At 41.8% G+C, this 23,800-nt stretch overlaps 1 long non-coding RNA gene across 1 annotated transcript in view; it reads right to left on the bottom strand.

Moving 5' to 3' along the window:
• Positions 1-19,492, bottom strand: part of LOC131762599 (uncharacterized) — a 77,864-nt gene extending 58,372 nt beyond the window's left edge. Inside the window, exons 1-3 of the long non-coding RNA XR_010842082.1 lie at positions 19,180-19,492; positions 4,630-4,759; positions 19-379 (exon numbers count right to left, since the gene is read on the bottom strand). This is a non-coding gene — a long non-coding RNA (uncharacterized lncRNA). The remainder of the gene's footprint in view (positions 1-18; positions 380-4,629; positions 4,760-19,179) is intronic.
• Between the last annotated feature and the right edge of the window lie 4,308 nt (positions 19,493-23,800).

Raw genomic sequence — 23,800 nt, 5'->3', positions numbered from 1 at the left:
AAAACAAACAAAACTTACTTTGTTTTCCAGCACAGTAAGCAGGTCGGGAACGAGATGAGGGTAATTCCCTTCCTCAAGGCCCCTGCTTTCACTTTATAAGCTGTGTTTACACTTAACATCCAGGTTTGCTGTGGAACGCCAAAATGCCTGCGCTTCTCAGGATGCCCCAAGTTCACAGTTCAACTCAGAAGCTTCACTGAGGACCAGGAATCTCCAGGACAGACCAAGGCGACCTCTGGGCGCCACGTGGCACCACTGCTGCTATTACCACACGCACGCCTGGGACACCCACTTGTTAGCTCAGGAACCAGGCCACCAGCAGATAACGGCTCAGACGAGCATTCAGAGACTTGAGCCTCTGGCATTCTCAGGTTCAAGGCTGGAAAATGTATTAAGAGGAGAACCATGCAGTCAGCAGCATTCTGCGCCATTAACTTTCTCGTACATCGACGCCTGTCTAAATAAGTGCGGAAGGTACAAAATTAGGAGGAGTGTTTTACTGGTGATGGTGATTGGGATTTGCCGTGTGCTGGGTCATATCTTGCTCTCTAAAACTGCATTTAAGAATCCTAGATCAGAAGTATTTTCATTTCCTCTGTGGAAACTACAGAGAATCAATTAAAAAAACAAAACAAAACAGGAAAAAAGTATAATTCTGCTTAAAAATGTAACCCTTACTAAATCTCATCTGGTTAATTTTTTTTTAATCCAAAAAGTAGGAAGAAAAACCCAACATATAAATTTGATGTTTGTTTTGAAAAATTACTTCATCCATGTACTGTCCAGCTCATAAAAACAAACCTTCTTCCAGCAAAACGGGACACTATGACCTTGTTTACTGCAGTGTTTTGAAACTGCTGTCTCGTAACTCCTGACATCACTGGACATGTATTAGCACCTTTACTGCTGTTGGCTGCACATGCTGCTACCCTGACTGTCTTGAACCACCTCTGGATGAACAAATACTCCACACGACAGTAGGGATACTGGTGTTAGCATTAAGCCTACAGAACTCACATGATATCTTTTGTAAGTGTCACATCTCTCTGATCACTTTTACAAGAAAACAAAAGCATCCAACATCTGATACTTTTTCAAGTCCCAGCATCCAGATCTAGTACAGACCATTCTTTCTTCTGACCCTCTCCTTGCCCAAGAGAGGGGCTTCTTTCCTCACCGATCACCATATTGGCAAGAATTTCTGCCATAGAGCTTTACTAACAGAAGATCCTGACCTACTTTCTCCCAATAAAAAAATTCCCACAAACCTTCCTAGAGGATAATTTATTTTAGCATATTTTAGAGTTTCAAAGAGCGCTGTTGTTGCATTTTCAATTTTGATAAAGTCAGATTTATCCATTTTTCTTTTGTGGAACACGATTTTGGTATTGTATCTGACTGTTGCATTTTTTTTTTTTTTTGCGGTATGCGGGCCTCACTGCTGTGGCCTCTCCCGCTGCGGAGCACAGGCTCCGGATGCACAGGCTCAGCGGCCATGGCTCACGGGCCCAGCCGCTCCGCGGCACGTGGGATCCTCCCGGACTGGGGCACGAACCCGCACCCCCTGCATCGGCAGGCGGACCCCCAACCACTGCACCACCAGGGAAGCCCTGACTGTTACATTTTAAAAGAAATAATTTGCTCCTTTAAGTCTGACATTTCCCTTCTGTGTCCTTCAGTTCTTACTGTGGATCTAGCAGAATTTTTTAAAAGAAAGAAAAAAAGAGGATAGTTGAAACACAATTTAATTGTGTAAGTCACAATAAAATTTAAGCGAATATCTCCCATAACCCATCTCTTTAAATAATACTGAATTCTGGTCCTACAACGGTAGTGCAATTTTACATAGAAGTATTAAAAAACCCAAGTTTAAACTATCTGAAATCAATTGATAACGTTCTCGTTCCTTTCCTGAAACAACCTGCAAAACATCAAGTCCTCAAACTATAGCCACCAAGAAATAAAAAACACCAAATACATACTTGAGCAATTATGGCCCTTGTTTGTCAGAGAAGAATAAAAAGAAAAACGTCCAGGGTTAATAAAATTAATTAACTCTAGCTAAAGAACTACTAAAAAGACCCTCCAAATATCATGCCGTTACTATGACAACTTCAAAATTGCTTTGAGAAAATGTGAGGGATTTTTAGATTCATGATAAACCAAGTGTCATCCAGCCTGCTAGAAATTACTTTCATTTATATCAGGCAGCAGAAAGGCTAAATGGTCATTTACAACTCTGAAATATCAAATCGTTACCTTCTGAGAGATGCTGCACTCTCGATTCAGACCATGAAAATAATAAGTAAATGAACAGCTCTCTCAGTAATCGGAACCATTTTGATTTCAGTCCTGCAACTACACCACTCCTACGTTCTATCTACTTGGTACTTTCTTTTTATAATGAAAGCAAACTCTGATGCAATCTGAAAGGGAAGGGACAAAAGAAAAAAACCAAAACAAAAACAAAAAACCACCCTAACAGTCTCTAGTTTCCAAATACAAATAGGCAAACACACACTCCGATTTTTTAGGCATCAATAATGAAACAGAAAAAGAAAACAGCATTTTTCCCTTAAAATTCCTGCTCTTAGGTATTTAGACTGATTTACATTTTTACATAATCTTGACGGCTCAATCAGGAAGTGAAATTTTTAAGTGCGTGTGTTATGGACAGGAGGAATCACGTGACCCATAGAGCACAGAAAATTATGCAGTAGACTAGCATGCTAAGAAAAATAAACTTACCAGGAGTTTAAAAATACTGTCTTTGGGATTCACTGACCCATGAATACATTTCGGCTTTTAAGAAATAAAAATTCATTTGAAAGCCTTGAAAATAAACCCTCAGGATGTTTTAAAAAATATTACGAGATCAAAGCAATGCACTATGAAAAACAGAAGTTTAATTAATAAAGAAACTGTTTCTATGAAGATCATAACCATTCAAGGTTTATTTTAAAGATGATTTTTCACGTTATTTGAAGATCAGACAAGACATAATTGTAATGAAACGAAACACAGTTGCAGCTACGTATAGACATCTGTGCTTTATTTAATATATAGTGCTGTGTGCTCCTGGAGCACAAAGGAAAAGCTGTTTAGGTTCATCCAGACTTCACACAAGTTTTATAGATTTCAAGTGGTTACTGTATTTTATTACAGCAAATAAATACATTCTCAAGAGGAAAACGTCAACACCATAGAAATTTTCGTCTGAGGTTATTTTACTCTGGAAACCAAAAAGTGGGAGATACGGGCTTCCCTGGTGGCGCAGTGGTTGAGAATCTGCCTGCTAATGCAAGGACACGGGTTCGAGCCCTGGTCTGGGAAGATCCCACATGCCACAGGGCAACTAGGCCCGTGAGCCACAACTACTGAGCCTGCACGTCTGGAGCCTGTGCTCCACAACAAGAGAGGCCGCGATAGTGAGAGGCCTGCACACGGCGATGAAGAGTGGCCCCCGCTCGCCACAACTAGAGAAAGCCCTAGCACACAAATGAAGACCCAACACAGCCAAAAATAAAAATAAATACATAAATTTTAAAATAACTAACTAAATAAATAAATACTCCTGTTCCCTGTTTAAAAAAAAAAAAGTGGGAGATAAACATTAAAACACCTTAAAAAGTGTAATGGATTGACTGATAGATGACTTCATCATATAAAAACTACTTGACCATAGTCTCTGTGCTGGTTGTCTAAAACAGAGTATGTTAACATAAACATATTTGAAATTCAAAAGGTTTGGCCTGTGACTGTTTTGTTTCTCAACGCAATTTCTGTTATTAATTTGTTAATAAATAATAATTTATTAATACCAATAAAAACAATTAACGTGGTTGAGAGCAGGTATTTGTACCTCATAAGTATTACTTTTATCACCTAATGCTTCACGTTTTTCAAAATGCTTTTCATATCTTTATTTCAGCTTTAAAAAAAAATTTATACCCCAGGCAAGTGGCAGGGCAAGGTCAGTGACAAACATCAGTTCTGAGTGTTTCCTGATTACTAGCTCATCTTTTTAAATTCTTAAACACAAGAGATAGCTGGAGAAGAAGTTATTAGGGAAGACAGAAGACTCTCAGAAGGGAAGCTTGAAATAGACTAGGAACGGTCAGGAATGGTAAGAAGCAGAAACGCCCCAAGGTGGAGTATTACTGATACTGTGATATTCTTCCTAAACTTGGTATCATACTGGCTGACTGGATGAATAAGGAAAGATGAACTAGTTACCAAGAAATGTTCCCCAACAAAGTCATAGCAAAACCTAGCTCTGCCACTTCCTGAGACTGTAACTTATTGAGACTAAATCTCAGATTTATTCTATAAATCAGGAAATTAGAGAAGTTAAGAGACTTTCCTATGTTACACGGATAGTTGACAGCTGAAACTGGACCCAAGCTCTCTGACTTCCCCATGCTAGGACCCTTTTTTCACCACTTGCCGCCTTACAGCTATAACCTGAGGTTCAAGTAGGCCTCCAATGAACCGAGCCCTGGTAGCTTATCTTAGTCGAGGAAAACTGAAATGGGGTCAAGACTTCGAGAAGCTCACTCTGGGCTACTTAGTCCCTAGCTCATGGGCCTCCATCCCTTATTACCACTGCTGTCTCTGTCCCCCACCAACCTGTGTGGAGCATCGTACTTCCTGAGCCGGAAAGAGACATGGCAAGTTCTGAGCTGAGAAGTAAAGCTTCTGACCCTGTCCACAGGTGTATCGCAGCCTCCTCACTTTTCTCAGTGGGAAAATCAAGGCACTAAAATAAGAAAAAGCACTTGTTTTGGTTCACATCACAATGTTACTGGGACTTTGGACAAACATGAGAACAAGATAATATTCTTGAAAAAATAAAATTAGCTCCCACTTTATAACCTTCATCAGAATTAATTTTGTGGAGATTAAAGAGATAAAGGTAAAAGGGGAGAAAAAGAAACAATTAGAAGAATATATTTCTGAATTTGAGATAGGAAAAGAAGTCTTAGCTTTACAAAAGCAATGGAGAAAAAGCAACAAAAGGCAAGGTAATCAACTCAATCTGACGACATTAAAATATTAAAATCTGTAGCTTCAAAACCAGCAGACAAAACTGCAAGGTAAACAAAAAGTAAAATACTTGCAAGAGGATAATATATTTTATATTATTATAAATGTAAAAGGTAAAAGATATTAACAAACAATTCACCCCAAAATATAAAATGTCAAATTAACACGAAAAAGTATTGATTTCACTAGCAAACACCAAGATATTTTTCATCAATCAGATTCACAAAAATGCACAACAAAAAGAGCAAAGCAGGTGAAGTGAGGTGAGACAATCATTTCAGGAAATCAGCAGTATCTTTTTACAAACCCTCAAACTGTTTTGACTGATAACATGTCTATAAATATCTCCTGAAGAAACAATCACAGATACACAGGAAGATAACTGTACAAGGACACACATACAATAACTTACAATAACATAAAATGGGAAACAACCTAAATATCAGAAATTGGAGGAAAGCATGTGACTAAATAAATTAGCAAATTCATATGTTTAAATCATGGTTTTTGGAGAACACTTAACGACATTGGAAATCACAAAATATAATGTTAGGTAAAAATGCTGGATATAAAATTGTATATAAATATGAGTATCAGTGGAGAGAGGGACAGACAAACAGTGGAGGGTGCGGGGGTGTAGAGAAGCTAATCTCAAAGAGAGGCTGGAAAAGGATACATTTTAAAAGCTTAAGAAGGAGTGGGCAGAGAACTTAGATTTTCATTACTTCTTTGCAAAACAGATATTACATTTCGTATGAGAAGCATTATTTTTATAATTAGAAAAATGTTATTTAACCTAATGAACACCCTGTAAATATCTCTCAGTCATATAAAATAATTAAACTATTTACAAAGACCTAACAAGAGAATGCTTACACTTTAAGTGCAAAAAAGAAGTGCAAGACAATATGATCTTAAATAGATAAAAATTCACATTAAAAAGACCAGAAGAATATCAAGAGCATCAAGGTGTTAACAGTGGCTGCTTTCTGATAGCGCTATCGTGTGTAACATTTTTTCTATACAAATTTTCTATGATTGCCATATATTGTTTTCATGAGGAAAAAGATAGATATCAATATCACAACTATAGGACTGATACATCAAGAAGATGCTACCATTAACAGTTAAATTTCAAAATACAGAAGGTCAATAGCCACAAAAATCTGCCCTGTCACTAAGGTGTCTTTCTTTAAAAATTTAGGAACCACTGGTATGTCTTCAGAAAATAGCAGGAATTGGTGGGTGTCCGGGAGGTGGGAACGAATAATATTTCTTAGTTGCCAAACTGTTTTCTCCACATAGCAGCAGCTCTGTGAGGGCCACACTGAAGCATGAGAATCTTGACAGTAGGACGTTCATTATTAGCAAAATGGCAAAGAAGACTGATGGGCGAGGGGTGGTAAATGGCCAAAAAGAGGAAGGCAAGAGTTCGTGAAAACAACAGAAGCATCAAGAAAGAAGATTCAAGAAATCATTAGATCCAAAATAATTAAAAGAAGGGTCTGAAAGAATTATTTGTACACCTGTGGTCATAGCAGCATTATTCACAATAGCCAGAAGGTGGAAGCAACCCAAATATCCAATGAATGGATCAACAAAAATGTGGTCTATACATAAAACAGAATGTTACTCAGCCTTAAAAAGGAAGGAAGTTCTGATACGCGGTACAACATGATTGAACCTTGAGGATATCATGCTAAGTGAAATAAGTCAGCCCCAAAAAGACAAATACCGTCTGAGTCTACTTATAAGAGGTTCCTGGAGTAGTCTAATTCACAGAGACAGAAAGAACTGTGCTTGCCAGGGGCTGAGGAGAAGGAAGAATGGTGAGTTGGTGTTTAATGGAATGTAGTTTGTTTTGCAAGATGATAGGGTTCTGGAGATGGGGGATGGTGATGGCTGTTCAATAATGTGAATGTACTTAATGCCATTACACTTAAAAATGGTTAAGATCGTAAATTTTACATTGTATGTATTCTACCACAATTTAATAATGTGTGTGTGTGTGTGTGTACACATACCATGAAAGGAAAAAAGAAAGAGAGAAAAGAATAAAGAAAGACATCATTAGAATTAGTAGTTCTGAAGAAGGCTTTTGACTTGGCAGGAAACACAGTTTAAAGGATATCAAGGGTGCAGGCATCAAAATAAAAGACCTTATTTCTGATACATCTTTAAATACAATTATAGAAGTCAGCTCAGAAACGGAGACAATCAGAAGTGAAAATCAGAAGGGACATTATGTTTAACTTGAAAAGAACACAGCAGACCTCTCTGTGGTTCTTTGAGACCCTCTCATTATAGCCAGCTTGAAAAATTCCCCAGGACTAGGAAAGAACCTGCAAGCCCAAGAAACAAGATGACATTTTCCCACCAGCTAACAGGAAAAAACATAACTATGAGGGAAACCCTGAATGTCCTAAAAACATACTCTATCCTTACTGCGCCCTGTTATCAGAGAATTGAAGAATTCTGGAACTGGACAAAGGCTCTCAGGCAGAACCGCTCCGGAGACACCGACACGCAGAGAGCTTGCCCAGGCTCACTCGGTGATGCTGGATTTAAAGACAAACCCCTGGAGCACAGTTATGTCTTGTTTGTCATGTTTTATTTTTTAACAGGCATGCTTTGTATTTTAAAGGCAGCTTATTAAAGTAAGAAGTATAGAATATTTGGAACACTCTTTTTACAAGTCATTTGACTAATTCCATTCAAAAAATATTTATTGAGCACACAGTACATACCGTACACTATAATACCAGGCACTGGGCTAAGCGCTGGTGAACAGGATGCCATCATCCTTCCTTCACCAAGCTAGCAATTATGATTTAAAAGAGGCATAGGATGCTATTGGTACACATAAGAGGGGGCTCCCATCTGGTCTAGATAAGTTGAGGATGGAAACCTGTATAAAGTGACATATTTAGGAACAGTAGTAGTCATTATTATCATTGTTGCAAACTTGACTGACTACTATTATGGGTCAGATAGAGTTTTGGGGGTTTTTTTTTTTACATTTTTTAAAACATCTTTTTTTTTGTGTGTGTGTGTGTGTGGTACGCGGGCCTCTCACTGTTGTGGCCTCTCCCGTTGCGGAGCACAGGCTCCGGAAGCGCAGGCTCAGCGGCCATGGCTCACGGGCCCAGCCGCTCCGCGGCATGTGGGATCTTCCCGGACCGGGGCACGAACCCGTGTCCCCTGCATCGGCAGGCGGACTCTCAACCACTGCGCCACCAGGGAAGCCCTAAAACATCTTTATTGGAATATAATTGCTTTACAATGGTGTGTTGGTTTCTGCTGTATAACAAAGTGAATCAGCTATACATATACATATATCCCCATATCTCCTCCCTCTTGCGTCTCCCTCCCACCCTCCTTATCCCACACCTCTAGGTGGTCACAAAGCACGGAGCTGATCTCCCTGTGCTATGCGGCTGGCTTCCCACTAGCTAGCTGTTTTACATTTGGTAGTGTATATACATCCATGCCACTCTCTCACTTCAGACAGACTTTTAAAAGCACTCTCCATGCACAAATTAATTTAATTTTCACTATAAGGTGGAAATTAAATCTTGTAAAGTGGAATTTTTAAGATGAGAAAATTGAGGCACAGAGAGGTCACCCAGTTGTTACAGAGTGGAGTCAGACCAGACTGCATCGTTCTCAGAATCTGCCCTGAGGGGAACCCAAAGTAAGATAAGACAGGGATGAAACTCAAGGATCAGAACATTCAGCAAAGAGCTGAGCTCTCTGAATACCGGGGTGGTAAAGGGAGTAGGAGTACTACAGACAGGAGTGGATGGGGCTGGGAGGCATGGCCAGGTGAGCGGGGCAGGGTGGGAGGAACACGAAGCCCACAATCAGGAACCCTGGAGGACAGCGGTGATGTCCAGTGGGCATTTTCATTAGGTTCTGCTGTGCGGAGGGGGAAGTAACTCTCTTCTGCGTCCCCCTGCAAATCCTAGTGTTTGCTGCTTTGTTTACGAGGACGCATACTCTCTAGGGCCCTGATCAAGCTGGGTACAGGATAGCACAGCATCGGGTGAGAGTTAAGCAGAGAAGTGACACGATGAGGCTGCTTTTCAGAAGCGTCACTCTGAATGCAGCCGGGAGAACAGACCGGGAAAGAACATCAGCAAGCCGGGAGACGGATGCTAAAATGCAGTAATTTAGGTCCAAGGTGATGGTAAAACCAAGAAGGACACACTGGAGACAGAGTAGGTGGATTTGAGAATGGCTGAGATGTGGAATTTTGACCAGATTTTGTTCCTTTGTGGATTTGGAAGATGAGGAAAGAAAAGGCGCCGTAAATCCCAGGTTTCAAGCTTGGGTAACGGGGAACAGTTTGGAATCTGTTGGCTATGAGGCGCTAGCAAGATACCAAGTGGGAATGTCCAGCTGGCATCTGAATACAAAGCATGGCACTCAAGAGGTGGATAGAAGGAACCTGCAAAGGGCAAAGGGCAAGGGGGAGAAAAAGGCAGAGGGGCAGGGCAGGCCAGAGAGGAGAGGACATCAAACAGGTCACGGAAGATACAATGCTAAATGTATCTGGCGAATGTGGCCAGAGACAGATAGGAAGTCAACGATCAGCTTTGGCCAGAGCAATATCACCGTGGTCACAGGTGCAGAAGCCAGACTGGAGTAGCCCGGGGAGGGGGCAAGGGTGGGGAAATGAAGGAAGCAAATTCACACAGTTCTTCCAAGAAATTTGGCCCAGGCAGGGCAAGTGAATGGAGAAGTAAGCGAAAGGGAAGGCAATATGAAGGCCGGTGGTTTTGTTTTCAATTGGTAAGCCTTAAGTAGGTCTACACGCTCCTGGGAGAAAGTCAGTGGTGGCTGGCAGGTAAAGGTCAGAGAGAGAAAGTCTCTGAGCAGGTGAGAGGGGATAAGGTCCAGAACGTGGACACGGGGAAGGGCTCCTCTTCCACTGGAGCAGGAGGCAAGGAAAGCAAGGCGGGTGCAGAGGAGGTGTCGACTGGAGCCAGAACCAGAGTGAGCTCACCTTTCGGTGTCTGTTTTCTCTGTGCACGGGAGGCTGGGACAGCTACAGAGACCGAGCACCAGGGAGAGGGCTGCCGAGAGATGAGAGGGGCCTGGGACGGCAGGGGGCAGCCACGCTCAGCAGAAAGTGACCTCCCGGACGTCAAATCATGACAGCCACACGCCACCGCTCTGCGCCTCTGCGGCATTCACCAAACAACACTGGGAACATAAACAAAAACCAGACGACACCGAGTGGACCTCGTGAGAAGTCCACCTTGCAATACAGTAGGGTCGGGTAAGTCAGCTGTAATAACATCAGTCTTCCTTAGGCCTTAACCCTGTACGGTACAATGGAGACAGATGCTTCCAAGGCGTATGATGGCCTTCCTGTGACAGTGTGTGGAAAGCTCAGGCTTCAGTCTATAGTCAAACTTGGTTTGTATGTGTAACCAAAACGTCATATTTCAACACCATTAGCAGCGCATTAGCAACCTTCGTGTTTGGTCTGAGCTGGATTTTGCTTTCGGGCATCTCCAACCCTGCTAAATGGGCACACGGATTACAGTGAGGGTCGTACACACCCCTCCTTCCAGAGTCGTGCGGGGAAGCACGGGTGGGAAAACAGTCCTGTCACGGTCGCTTCTCCCAGACTCGGCTATAGTTTTTGCTCTGGCCAGGAAATCGCTAGAGAAAGCAAAAACAGGGGCCAGGAACTGAGCACAGAGGTACGAGTCCAAACACAGGCTAGGGGAGGTGGTATTTCAAGTGAGCAACTGTTGTGTTTTACTTGAGCTCAGAGCAAAGGAGGAGGAGAGGAAGATGCGAACTTAAAGAATATCTATCTTTCCCTGTAAAGTCTCTTTGTAGCAACAAAAGGAATTCTAGTAATTAGTATGAAGCACCCCTTGTATTTCCAAGGCATACACCTCCCAAGAAGCTCAAAAGAAAAACCTTTAATTAATTCAGCATCCTTTGTGGGGGAGAACTGAAATTAACAGTAAAACCTGACCAGTTCAATGACTGGGGGGTGTGCTACAAATAGTGAGACATCTGGACCGTAGGAGAGTAATGTACTTTTGCTTTTTAGTTTCTTCTTTCGAAAAAGATTTCCTTTTCTTGTGCACCTTTATTATAAAAGTAATATAATATTACTACCGGCCAACAGTCCCCATGGTGTTCACTCTGATTCAGGCACAGCTCTGAGCCTCCTGCCTTCCTTGAACTTGAGGAAGGCGCTCTGATTCTGCTGGTTTTAGGGAGAAGCACAGAGGGGCTGACTCCTTCGCCGACGGGGACCCGCAGAGCTGGTGTTCCAACCCAGGCTGTCCGGCATCAGAGTCCTGCGCTCAACCACTTTCCTGCGCTGCCATACCATGAAAACACGAATTCTAATACTCGAAAATTTGGGGTGTCAAAAAGAGATAAGCAGCATTTATTCTACCCCTCTAATGGAATAATGCAGTGTTGTTTCCGACTCTATTCATCCTTCGGTTTTCAAATCAAGGACTCTCTGAAAAGAAAATGGTTTTTAACCATATTCAAGTAAAAACGCTAGATAAAACTGTTTACAAAAACCTTTCCAAGCAGAGATTCTACTCGTAGAGAAGACTTATTTAAAGTCAGCAGATCTATTTTTGCGTACAATACGCACAAACCAGCAGAACTACTTTTTCGTCACAAGTTTCTTTACGTTACGAAAAATTTTAAGAGTAGTATTTTTTTGTCTGACCCACACTTAATTATAATGAGTTCCAAAATCAGTCATTTTGAATCCAGGCGTATCCAAGTTTTCAAATAAGAAAACTGAAATTCAAATATTTTGTCCTCTTTGAAGCTGCCTGCAGGGCTCAGGTTGGATCGCACAGATTTGAGGGTATACTTCTGTGCAGATAAGAACCTGACCTTCAGTGTGGGAATGCTGGAACTTCTAGAGGCCTCAGCTGGGTTAGCTTTATAAAACAAAAAATGGCCCCCAAAATGGCCCCTGCAAAGTTTCTGTTAGTGACCTTTGACACAAATGTTCCATGCTATGTAAGTTCAAGACTGCCAATCACTTGAGGCTTATTAAGGTTGACCAGCGTGAACTGTTATTTCCTAGACTTAAGCGCATGCCATATGTGGTCTGCACAAACATTCTTTAGGGTTCCTTTGAAATAGACTCACACATATATGGATAACCAATTTTCAATACAGGTGCCAAAGCAATTCAATGAGGAAAGGGAAGTCTTGTCAACAAATCACGCTGGAACAACTGAACATATGCAAAAGAATGAACCTTAACCTCTACCTTACCCAATACACAAAAATTAATCTGAGATGGATCATAGACCAGAGTATAAAAGCTAAAACTATAAGGCTTCTAAAAGAAGACACAGAAGGATATCTTTACAATCTTGAAGAGGCAGATTACTCAGGAAACAAAAAGTACTGATAATAAATGAGGAAATTTGATTAATTAAGTTACTTCAAAATTAAAACCTTCTGCTCATCAAAAGACATTTTTAAGAAAATGATACAGACTGGGAGAACATATTTGCATTACAAGTTTCTGACAAAAGAATTTTATTCAGAGTATACATAGGAAAAAAACCTCCTTCCTATCAATAATAATAGGGACCTCCCTGGCAGTCCAGTGGTTAAGATTCTGAGCTCCCACTGCAGGGGGCACAAGTTTGATTCCCTAGTTGGGGAACTAAGAACCCGCATGCCATGCAGACAATCATCATCATCATCATCGTCCAATTTTTAGAAATTTATTTATTGGCTGCGTTGGGTCTTCATTGCTGCGCGTGGGCTACGCTTCATTGCAGTGCACGGGCTTCTCACTGCAGTGGCTTCTCTTGCTGTGGAGCAAGGGCTCTAGGCGCGTGGGCTTCAGTAGTTGTGGCACGTGGGCTCTAGAGCACAGGCTCAGTAGTTGTGGCGCACGGGCTTAGCTGCTCCGTGGCATGTGGGATCTTCCCGGACCAGGGCTCAAACCCGTGTCCCCTGCATTGGCAGGCGGATTCTTATCCACTGTGCCACCAGGGAAGTCCCCATCATCCAATTTTAAAATAGACACAAGAAAAATAAAAATGGGTAAAAGACTGAACGAAGGTATACAAGTGGCCAATAAGAACATGTTAGTCATCAAGGAAATGCACATGAAAAATCACAAAGAGATACCACTTGCCATCCAGTAGAATGGCTAAAATTAGAAAAAACCGACAATAAACAATTGTTAAGAAGGAATTGGAGCATCTGGAACTCTCATCCACTGCTGGTTGGAGTATAAAATGGTACCATTATTTGGAAAACTGTTTGGAAGTTTCTTATAAAGGTAAACACAGATCTACTGTCTGGTCCATCAACTAAGCCTAAATCCAAAAAGGAATGAGACTGAGAGAGAGAGGACTTGTTCATAGTGGCTTAATGTTCATAACAGCCAAAAAGGTGAAAACAATCCAAATGTCCATTACCAGGAGAATGGATCAAAGAATTGGGTCCATTCACACAACAGAACACTACTCAGCAATAAAGGAAGAACGAACTAGGGTACACACAACAACATGAAACTGTTGTGTGAAGGATGCCAGACACGAAAAAGTGCATGCTCTGTGATCCCATTCAGATGAAGTTCAAGAGCAGGAAAAAACAGTGATATAAATCAGAAAGTGTTTGCCAATGGGGGTGGAGGCTGATTGGATGGGGCATGAGAAAACCTAGGTGAAGAAATATTCTACGTGTTAACCAGCATTGGGTTACATGAGTGTACTTAGCAACACCAGCATTGCACCACGGTCGTCGCATTTCTTTGGGACCATCCATACAAGGTATTTCCTCCAGAGGAAAAGATAAAACTTGCTGATTTTTCTCTCATCCAACAGTAGCAGTCAACTGATATGACAGGTCCCAGAACCAGTGTGACGGTGCTCTGAATTCTCAGTCATAGTGTCCTTTTTAGGCCCATCATTTTTCAGTAGACTACTGACAAGCCGCACTCAACACAATTCCAAGTGGATATGGACAGAAGGGCACGTGGAACAAGCTGATGCTATTTGCTCTGGCCAATACCAGAAATAAATTACAAGCATGTTCTGGGAGCTTGCGTCCTCAGAGCTCAGGACATTTCAGCACTCTCCACATCTGTTTCTAGGGCATGGCCTCAGAGGGCCTGCTCTTTGATCTAGAACAGTCTAGAGGCTCTAAACTGGTAAACAACTTACAGAATACAGAGGTCAGATACCAGAGGATCTTTACTACCCTCAATTCCGTCTAAGCCATTACACAAACGATAATTAATACGCAACAGTACTAGTTCGCAAATTCTCAAGATAGATTTGGGGCTTCTAGTACTGTACTAGAGATCAGGACAGACGGAGAAGATTCTGTGTTAGGCTCGATCACATGGAGGCAACCGGCCCTAACTGTGGGGACCTCTGGGGAAGATTTCCAGGGATTCGTCACAGGGAAACAGCTGCTTTTTCCGAGTAAAATGAGGGAACGGTAAGACTGGAAACGTCAGTTCAGAGTTTCTTCTGAGGTACAAGTGGATACCCCTTGTGTGAGGGAATGTAAAGGACTAATTAGTTAACATCTGATCTGCCCCATCTTCATGGCATCTACGATGCATTTTCAGGAACTATGGGACAAATACGAGAAAGGGATGATCAATAAGAATCTGGAGCCTTTTTTCACAAAGCGAAATGGAAAGGGAGAATATGAGATGCTTCTTACAAGAACAGGGAGAAGTATGAGGGTCTATCCGCTAAGGAATAAAAGTTATAGAAACGAAGGAACAGGAGATTCTTTCAGAAATTCCTATGTCTAAGGGCAGACAAGAAATTTAAAAGTAAGCATATGCACATTTATACTAGTATTAAAGATCAGGAACAACTACCACTACTACTTCTATAGATTTTTTTTTTTTTTAATGACTAAGTTGCATGCTTCACAAGATGTATCTTTTCTTCTAGCAACAAAGCTAGAGGAGTGTCTTGGGGTGTTCTATGATGAATGACTATAGCCTCCACAGCTGGAAAGCATGTCTTTGTATAATAATGTCAGCTCACTGTTTCTTCCCAGCCAAGTTATTATTATTATTTTTTTTTAGTTTTTATTGGAGTACAGTTGATTTGCAATGCTGCGTTAGTTTCTGCGTTGTACAGCAAAGTGAATCAGTTGCACATATAATATGTCCACTCTTTTTTAGATTCTTTTCCCATATAGGTCATTACAGAGTACTGAGTAGAGTGCCCTGTGCTATACTGTAGGTCCTTATTAGTCATCTATTTTATATATAGTAGTGTGTATATGTCGATCCCAATCTCCCAGTTAATCCCTCCCCGCCAAGTTATTCTGAGGGTTAGTTTTTCCAAACCCCAACACCCACTGCAGTTATCATGCCCTCATTTAAACGTTTTCCTGGCTCAAATGCATATCTGACTTAATTCTTCAGATGTGCTTCTGACAAATCCACAAGTGAAAGGACTTCTCATTTGTTTATGGACTGAATGTGTGTTTTCACCCCCAAATTCACATGTTGAAATCTTAATATGATGCCTTTAGGAGGTGGGGCTCTGGTGAGGTGATTAAGTCACGAAGGTGGGGCCTTCATGAATGGGATTAGTGCTCTTATAGAAGAGACCCCAGAGAGCTCTCCTGCCCCTTCTACTATGTGAGGACACAGCGAGAAGACAGCTTTCTATAAACCAGCCTCCCGAACTGTGAGGAATAAATTTCCGTTGTTTATAAGCCACCCAGTCTATGGTACTTTGTTACAGAAGCCCGAACTAAGATACCGTTTCAAAATGGTGGTCAGGGCACATGAAAGATCCCATTACAGTTATTAAAACAAGTATACATACCCACCACAGTTAAAAGACTATCACGGGCCTGAGAGATTTCAACAAACATCTGGAAGCCATAAAATGATGAAGTCCTGACGGATGAAGCTGAGCAGAGACAGCTCACAGCCCCAGAGGCTCCCTGAGACGGCCGCTGCTGAGGAAGGCAATAACCCAGAGAAACCTCAAAGCGGCTCCAGACTCAGAAAAAGCAAGGACCGTATGGGCCAGAGATGACAAAAAAGTCTAAGTATCAACAGCTGTTACTTCCGTGCCCAATTCCTATCTTTATGAGAAACAACAAACCTTATAGCCCCCCACCCAGGCAAAAACTAAAAATTTTAAAAGAGAAATGATTCTCTAAAGAAATTAAACACAATGTCTGGTGAGAACTAAACAGCTAGTGTGGTTCTGAAAAACCCCAAAGTCAAGCCCTCTTCACTCTGATACTTAGCTACTCTCCACTCGAGGGCTGGCTCTGTGCTACCAGAGGGACGCAAGATGCACCCAACATGACAAGCCGTGGCAGCCTTAAAGCCACCTCATCTCTATATGAGTGAAGAGTTAAGCATAAATATACAATTAAAGAAAGCCTGCCGTGTGAAAGTGGAAAACCAAGATACACAACAAAAAGACCCTGGAAGAAACAGAAAATTCAAAAGAGTGAAGATATTTCATCAAGAACCCTCAAAACAACTTCTATTAGTGTCCCTAAAAAATATTTGAGAAGCGATAACTACATCCACGTAAGAATAACAACAACCAAAAAATGCACAAGAAATAGCAATCCAAGAAAAAGGTCTACAGGATTAAAAATGTGGCCCCAGGGCTTCCCTGGTGGCGCAGTGGTTGAGAGTCCGCCTGCCGATGCAGGGGACGTGGGTTCGTGCCCCGGTCCGGGAAGATCCCACGTGCCGCGGAGCAGCTGGGCCCGTGAGCCATGGCCGCAGAGCCTGCGCGTCCGAAGCCTGTGCTCCGCTACGGGAGAGGCCACAACAGTGAGAGGCCCGCGTACCACCAAAAAAAAAAAAAAAAAAAAAAAAAATGTGGCCCCAAACAAGTATCAGTGAGCACTGCATGCATGTACCTGGGTACCCTGACCTCACAGCTGTGACACGCTGATGATATAATCCTGTGTCACAGACAATCCCTTACCTAAGACGCACTATATTTACAGCACACAGTCAGAAGTCTAAAATGGCACATGCAGAACATGTTCCCGGAGAGAAGACAGTGACACAAAGCCCCCTTGTTCAAAAAAATCCGAGTCTGTTTTTAACTCCTCTGTTAGTTTGCAAGATGACCTGTAAGCTTCTCTCCATACCTGTCTGTCCTTTCCTACAGGAAGGGAGAAACCAAAGGTGGTGTTTTTAGAGTGACTTAATAAAGACTCCTGGAAAGTATTAATAAGAAGTAGCTTAGCGTGAAGACCTCAAGATACTAAAACATATTAATGTGGTACATGTGAAATCTTCCCTGGAGATCTTCACATAGAAGATAAACACCCCTCCCATCTGGGTGATTTGCATACTGTCCTTCCTGGAACTACAGAGAGGAACTGAATCACTGGTTCAAGACCCCACTAGTCCCAAAGCTTTCTTTTTATAACCAAAAAATTCTGTAATGCCCTATTTATATTTGCTGAAATGAAATTCATTGGTAAACATTACCTGGTATACACATATTTTTATAACATCAATATAATACCTTAAATGTAACGTAAAGGAGAACCTAAAAGCAAAACAATTTATAATAAAAAACATGACATATTTCAATATGTACATAACTTTCATGTCCCATTAACTATGTAATGAAATAGATGCTTATCACTTACTTATAAAGAATACTTGGATTAATAGAAGTCAAATCAGAAGCTTTCCATATTAAAAGTACAGGAAAACAAAAGAGGAGAGGAACAGGTGAATGAAAATGAGTATATCCTGTGTGTATTTAAAGTATGCCAAGGTTATCTTCTGTTTTTATGTAAAATGAATTTAGGTCTAAGCTCGGATAATTATAAACTAATTTTCACTGCATGAATATCCGACAGGATATTTGAAACTCATGTGGGATACAGGGCAGTTCTTTCTGTCTTTTCCACTGTGGGACATTTAAAATCTCTGATCCAAGGCCCTTCACTGCAGAACCAAACACCGTACCAAATGTCTACTATGTCCTCTAGGGGGCAGCACTGCTCCCATGAGAACCCCTGGCTGATGACCTATGGGAGTTTTCCTTCCAGCCTTCATATTCTACCACAGAGAATCGAATCCTAAAGAACAATATCAGTAACATACCTAAGAAAAATATTAATAAGGAAAATGACTACGAAGAAATTAGTTTAGGTTTATGCCCATTAACTATAGCCATATTCAACATTATTTTCTCTTTTTGAATTCAAGATAACTAGTTACTTCATAGAGAATATGGAATGAAAAGCTGTTATCTCTGTGATATTTATTTAGATAGCACAAAGTGATTCTGGCTTTAGAATTTTTAACTTTCAAATCTAGTTAATTAATGATGTACAGGGAGTTTTCCACAGAACTCTATAACTTTCATTTCCTCAAAACAAGAAGTAATGCATTCTTTCATATGTGGTCATTACAGGAAGGGGGGAGGGAGCCATTTACTGTAAATGCCTTTCTGATGCAATTCTACCACCTCTCTCAAAGAGAGAATTCATCTAAGAAGGCTTAGTCACTTCTTCAAGAAAAATGCCACTGCACTGAATATCCACAGTCGGAACCCCCTGCCTGAGGAGAGAATTGGAGCTGGTCCACCAGGAGTAAACGTGGGGGAGTGGCAGGGAGAGAGGTCTCACGGCTCCTTCCTCAGAACAGATTAAGCAGTATGCCTCAAAATTTGGCCTTTAACATAGGGAAAAGTCTGACACATTTGTAACATCACTGTTTCATAAATCATATGCAAACACCGATTTTCCCCACCCAACTTTTAAAGCATACTTCCTAAAAAAGCATGAGACTTGTTATGAACTAGTAACCTATGTGTAATTAGCATCTTAGCAACCAGAGTTATTTTATTTTAATTTAAATATTAACTTAATATTATTTACAACTTTCATGCACAGAAAGAGAAATGGAATCCTATGCTTAAAGGATTTTAAAATGAAACTACATTTTGAAGAGGGTGGATTTCACATCAAAGGGATGATGACATACAGGGTAATCCTAAAAAGCAACTCAGAGGGAAAAACTTAAGACAAATAGTTCTGAGCTCTTCTCAGAGGACTAAATTTTCTAAGATCTCAAATCCACCCAAAGGAAAACAAGGAACGATTTCTCCTATCTACCCTTACCTGGATGCCCATTAATTCTTCTAACAGTCAGATGCACCCTTTGCTTCTGTGGAGGAGTCAGTGCCAAGCCCAAAGCCCAGAAGTCACCCAAGACTCAAGGCTGTTTCCTGCTGGAGTCCGAAATCCGCCTGATGAGTGAAACTGCACATCGTAATATACACATTCTGAGCAAGCTATTGGCTAAGTGAAGGCAGCGTGTGTGGAAGTCTGATTTGCCACCTTTGGGGCATGCCTCTCATATCCCATCTCAGAAAGACGTAAGACACACCACGTCTGAGTGAGTCAAAACTAGACAGGGTTCGTTTTTTTCTGTAGCATTCTCCCTAACCCTACGGAAACCACCGGGAGAACAAACCACAGTGAGATAGGACTCCCTCATCAGGCAAAGTTGATGAAGAAAGAATTATGTCGGGGCTTCCCTGGTGGCGCAGTGGTTGAGAGCCCGCCTGCCGATGCAGGGGACGCAGTTTCGTGCCCCGGTCCGGGAAGATCCCACGTGCCGCGGAGCGGCTGGGCCCGTGAGCCATGGCCGCTGAGCCTGCGCGTCCGGAGCCTGTGCTCCGCAACGGGAGAGGCCACAACAGTGAGAGGCCCGCGTACCACAAAAACAAAAACAAACAAAATAAAAATAATAAATAAAAAAATAAAAATAAAAATGTGAGGCTCAGGCTTCCCTGGTGGCGCAGTGGTTGACAGTCCGCCTGCCGATGCAGGGGACACGGGTTCGTGCCCCGGTCCGGGAGGATCCCGCATGCCGCGCAGCGGCTGGGCCCGTGAGCCATGGCCGCTGAGCCTGCGTGTCCGGAGCCTGCGCTCCGCAACGGGAGAGGCCACAACGGTGAGAGGCCCGCGTACCGCGAGGAAAAAAAAAAAAAAAGAAAGGAAGAATTATGTCGACGCTGCAATTTAAAAATAAATCTCATGCCACTGCCAAAGTTTTCTGTGTTATGCAGCTGCTTAAGAGTTACACGTAAGTATAGGCACGGTCCACGTACTTTTAAGCCAAGAATTCTGAGCCATGGTTTTGGGGCTCAGAATTACCAAGAAGTGGTAAAAATTCTCAAAAGAAATTTAGTCTTTAAGCTACACTGATGATCAACGAAGAATAATGGAGCAGTGGTGTAACTGATCTTAGAATTTGGGGTTTTCAACACCCAGCTCTTGGACCACATGCATCAGAATGACCTAAAGTTGACTCAGAACTCTGGGGTGGAGCCCAGGGGTCTGCATGTTAAGAAGCATTCCAGGTTATTTTTAAATCCTTTAAAGTTGGAAGATGATTTTTTCCTGTCAGTGGAACTGAACAGTTGATTACAGCTGCTGCCATCTTCCTTTTCATTCAGTTATTTTGTCTTCGACTTCTGCTGAAATCAGAAGTGATAAGGACGCTAAAGCCACCTCAGTCCTGAGGCTTTAACTCCAGGGGAGAGGAGAGCCTGCCTGGGTTCACCTGGCCTCTCCTCCCCACCACCTCTCTACCTGAGAGACAAAAGCTCAAGCTGCGGGGGCTTCCCTGGTGGCGCAGTGGTTGAGAGTTCGCCTGCCAATGCAGGGGACACGGGTTCGTGCCCCGGTCCGGGAAGATCCCACATGCCGCGGAGCGGCTGGGCCCGTGAGCCATGGCCGCTGCGCCTGCGCGTCCGGAGCCTGTGCTCCGCAGCGGGAGAGGCCACAACAGTGAGAGGCCCGCGTACCGCAAAAAAAAAAAAAAAAAAAAAAAAAAAAAAAGCTCAAGCTGTGGGAGCTGAAAAACACAGTACTTGATGTTCAATGTGAACATTACATTAAAAGATGTTACCAGAAGAAAACACACTGCTAAAAACAAGAGGAGAAAAATAAGGAGAGAAGCCACTAACGTTTACTGACTGCTCACGATGTTCCAGGCACCACATCAAGAACGTCACAGACAGTTTTCTTTGCCACAGAAGTCTCACCGAAACAAAAACAAAAACAAAAAACCCTGCTTCACAAGTGTATGAACACACAGAGTCCACGTCCAACGGCAGGGACCCACCGGCAACGCATTCTCTACGTCAGACTTCACATTGGCCCTGTATGCCCACCTCCACCCCCGTTATCCTCTGAACATAAAGGATTTTTAAAAAGGAAACTGAGTAACATTGTCAGAAATGCACTTAAAATGATACCGTCTTTCCATATTTCTTGTTCTTGGTTCCTTCTTTATCCACCGCAAGACTGTGTGAACTTGCAAAAAACTCACAGTCCTTTTCCATCAGCTGTGCTCCATTTTAAGCAGCCAGTTCACTTCAGTCCAAAGTGCCGGGCGGCAGGGTGGTGGTGGCGGTGGCGGTGGCGGTGGGGAAGCACCGTCATTACAACGTGCATAGAGAAATGTGATTTAAACATCACCAGCGAGTACAAAAATTACGTTTCACTAAATAAAAAGGGTTTACCTGTTCCTCCAACATGCATAAAGTTTCTAAGGAAACTTTCTGGATGAGGGGAGCCCAACTTAGAAAACAGTGTGCTTACGAACAAGCTTTTCCAAGTGCTCCCCGCTGTGTCTCAGGATGACTACACACTGTGACATCCTAACACAGACAGGGCTATAAGGAAGTCGACTTCATATCTTTAATTTTACTATGAGTTGATCTAGTGTATTTGGTGTTCCAACTATTTTGCCTAATAGGCAAAATTTGCATCTGTCAGAGCACCGGTTCTCAAACTGTATGTTAGCGCTGGAAGCCCTCCCCCAAATGAAATCTTAGGTGAAAGCCCAATACAGGCACCAGATGAAAGCAGAGCATCCTCGGTTGATGTGGTGGGCTAGAGGATGCAAAGCCCTCCTGATCTGGGCCTGCTGACTCATCTCACCCCTCAGCGTGGCTACCGAGGCAATGCTGCCAAACCCCAAGGGCTCTGTTTTATCTTTTCTCAGACCTTGATGATTTTTAAAAATGTATACTTTATTATTTTATTCTATGTATGCCTTTATGTCTCAGAGTTGGGCATATATAAAAATTGTTAAAAGCCTTAAGTCCAAATGCTGCTTATTTACTACATTAAGCTTAGGAATTCTGTTGCATATTTGGCTTGTGTGGACCCAAACAGAAAGATTATAATCTCTACTGGTATCTCTTTGTCAACAATGCTCTTAGCGTATCTGCAAGTTCAACGTCATTTTGTAAACACAAAATTGTGTCAAGATAATGCATCTTCAATGAATGAGAACATATTCATGATGTACAAGACCCCTTGCCATGATTTCACTTTCACCATGTGGCCTTTAGCTTGCTACCTACAATACAGTAAGTTTCAGACTATACACGAAAACTCAAGCAAAAGAAAAATATTACCCTGAGATTAAAAATGAATAATGAATTTGAAGAGCTGTTTGGTAACCATTATTCTAAAAGGTGTAATACCAGCTCAGCAGAGAGAACAAAGACTTGAAATGCCTTCATGAAGACCCAAAACTTTTAAAATTCTACTAATAAGAAAGTGTAATAGCCTTTTCTTTTTAAACATTTTCTGAGTGCTGTTTCCAAGTCTTCAAAAAGATAATGTGTTTCATCAGCCAGAGCCATCACATTTCAAGTGTACATGTGAGAGAGTGGCCAGAGTGAAGGGGCTGTCCTGAGTCACCTGGGACCACCAACTTGAACTGGGGAAAGGCCCCAATGTTCCTCATTCAACTGTCCCTCAGAATAAACGTAGTGTCTGAAAGTAGTGGACTTCTATGCACAAGAGGGTGTCATAAACATTTACCTACACAGAAGTGATAAAAGTGATCTGCCATTTCAAAATCCATGCTTAAACATATTCCTATTTTCAGAATACTCTAAATTTTCCTATGATTTCCATTTTAAGTTGTTATTGAAAATAATTATGGAAGTTACCCTACTCATGCTACTCTAGTAGTACTTAGGTGATTTTAAGAGAGTCAACCTTTTCCATGAACAGAAGCATGGCTAAGAGAAATAAAGACATTAAGTAGTCCTCAAATACCTGGTTACATACCCAAAATGTACTCACATTGGTGGGTTAGAACTGGTGCCGCTTTTCCCTTAGGATTGATGCTGCTAATGAAAGGTAGTAGCCAGAGGTCATTCCACAGAAACTTATTTCACTCAATGTATCTGTAATACAATACTATATAAATACACACACACACACACACACACACACGCCTGAAATGAGATGCATACTGCAACTGTGCTGCAATACTAACAATTATATGAGGAATAAAATAAACTAAGAATGATGTTTATTTCTCTATGCAAGTGTGTAAGAAGGTATAATCAGAAGAGGATGAACCAGACTAAGACACTTAAGAGATCTGAAAGTTAATGACACTGACTAGTATGCTTTATTCTACCTCCAAATATACTACGCTCTTTCCTCTTGATAATGATTCTATCCCTGCTCCTGACTTATCAGCTATGACTAGCACCAGGGGGGGCTCTCCAAAATCAAACAGAGGGAAGAAAGAAAAAAATCTTAAGAGAGAGATTCACCTGAAATATGGGGGAAATATGATCTAAAGAAGTATGTATGGATTTAACAAAAACTACGACCTAAAGGGGGCATGGGCAGGAAAAGAAGAGAATGTAATATTCAGACTTTCACCAAGTTCGACGGAAAAGGTGCTGGATTAGAC

This window comes from Kogia breviceps, chromosome 9, assembly GCF_026419965.1.
Source record: "Kogia breviceps isolate mKogBre1 chromosome 9, mKogBre1 haplotype 1, whole genome shotgun sequence".
Classification (NCBI taxonomy): Eukaryota; Metazoa; Chordata; class Mammalia; order Artiodactyla; family Physeteridae; genus Kogia; species Kogia breviceps.
Note: the sequence above shows the minus strand (reverse complement) of the source record. Positions and strands in the feature narration are given on the sequence as shown.